Genomic DNA, 2,216 nt, shown 5'->3' on the forward strand with positions numbered 1-2,216 from the left:
GGAGGTTGAAAAGGTATTGACCTCAGCCACCCACCTTCCATGTCCAGTATTTAAAAATGCACATGTTTGGGAATTAAAATTTGGCTGTGTCTTTTGGGACTTCCCTGGTGGTACAGTGATAAGAATCCGCCTGCCAATACAGGGGACACAGGTTGGATCCTTGGTCTGGGAAGATGCTCCCACATGCTCAGGAACACCTGAGCCCGTGAGCCACAACTACTGAACCTGCGTGTGCTCTGCCACAAGAGAAGCCACCACCATAAGCACATGCACCGCAACAAGGAGTAGCCGCTGCTGACTACAACTGGAGAGAGCGTGTGCACAGCAAGGAAGCCCAGCCCAGCCAAAAACAAATAAATAAATACATTTTAAAAATAAGATTTGGCTGTATCTTGTAAAGAATTTTGAAGTTGTACTGCTTCAAATTATTACCCTCCCGGCAAGGTGACTGTGAAGATTAAATGAGATAATATGAGAGAAGGCTCCCACTGTCCTACGGATTCTTGGGTTATCTTTTCCGGGACATGCCTGAACTCTGTGTGACCCGGGGGCTCATTCACTGAACACCTGCCCTGCTGGGTGACAGAGGAGAGAGGATCCCACAAGGAGTTTACTGGTTCCATTAGTAACAATAAAAATCATTACAAACTAGGATTCTGGAGTGTCTGGGCTGAGTATTTCAGTTATTCTTCCAACAGATAATTATGGTGAGCTTTCCATACCAGGCATGATGTGCCCATGTGCAGAGACTATGGGGTGTAAAAAAAAAACAGGAGACACAACTACAGCCCTCATGGCGCCTGCAGTCAAATAAGAGCTTAGAGGTTGTGAAAATACTTCACGTTCCATTAATGTTACATAGCCTGTTCCCTCATCTGTAAAGTGAAGTAAGATTAGATCAGTGGTTCTCAAAACTGAAGATTTCACAGATAAAAAAGGCTTTCATAAAAGAAACTGAAAAAAAAAAAAGCAAATGATCTCACAATTCTATAAAGTGAATGAATCATCACTTAAAAAAAAAAAAAATTACATAGCCTCATTTTTCCCTTTTACTATATAAGCCAGTTTTTGTCCTGGAATTTGAGGATCCCTCAGGACTTGTCCAGCTCTGACTTTGTAGAATTCTTTCGTTTTCTTTTGCAGCAACTACTTACATGTAAAGTGAAAAGTAAAAGGGTTAGTCACTCAGTCCTGTCTGACCCTTTATAACTCCATGAACTGCCAAGCTCCTGTCCCTGGGATTTCCCAGGCAAGAATACTGGAGTGGGTTGCCATTTGCTTCTTCAGGGGATCTTCCCAACCCAGGGATTGAACTCGGGTCACCTGTGCTGCAGGAAGATTCTTTACCATCTGAGCCACTAGGGAAGTTCTATTTACATGTAAATTCTACCCATATATCTCCCAGAATTGCAGACAGGCCAGATACCTGTCCCTAGGAGAATCATTACAGGGTCCTTTATGAGAAAATCTTAGTACACACAACAAATTCTGGCTCCACCCTTGACCCTGAGTGCTGAAAAGTGCAAAGGGACCAAGTCCTGGTGACCAGAAGGCAGAAAGGAACAGTTGTCGAGGAGCCACCACAGGCCTAGCCCAATACTTTGTGCTTTCCCACCCACTACTTGAACATCACGACCATTCCAGGAGAAATATATCTTCCTCTCTATCTCAACTTTTCAGTTGGAGGAAACTGAGTTCAGAGAAATTAAGTATCATGCCCAATGTCACACAGCAAGTAATCAGAATTTAAACTCAGATCTACTTATTGCCACAATCACACCTTATTGGCAGGAAGAGACATTAAAAACAGAACGAATGCAGAAAGGCTTCAAGAGATTTATGCGACTTTTGACATGAGAGAAATCTGAACCTTTGGTGGGAATGTAAATTGGTGCAGTCACCATGGAAAATAGAATAGAGGTGCCTCAAAAGACTAAAACTACAACTACTATATGACCCAGCAATACTACTCCTAGGGATATGTCTGAAAAAGAGAGATCATTAACTTAAAAGTTACGTGCACTCAAATGATGTTTATAACAGCATTATTTATAATAACCAAGATGTGGAAGTAATCTAAGTGTCCGTCAACAGATGAATGGATAAAGAAGACGTGATAAACACACCTACACGCGTAGGGCACATACAATGAAACACGACTCAGCTGTAAAAAAGAATAAAAGTTTGCCATTTGCAACAACATGAAAGAACTCGGA

This window comes from Budorcas taxicolor, chromosome 11, assembly GCF_023091745.1.
Source record: "Budorcas taxicolor isolate Tak-1 chromosome 11, Takin1.1, whole genome shotgun sequence".
Lineage (NCBI taxonomy): Eukaryota > Metazoa > Chordata > Mammalia > Artiodactyla > Bovidae > Budorcas > Budorcas taxicolor.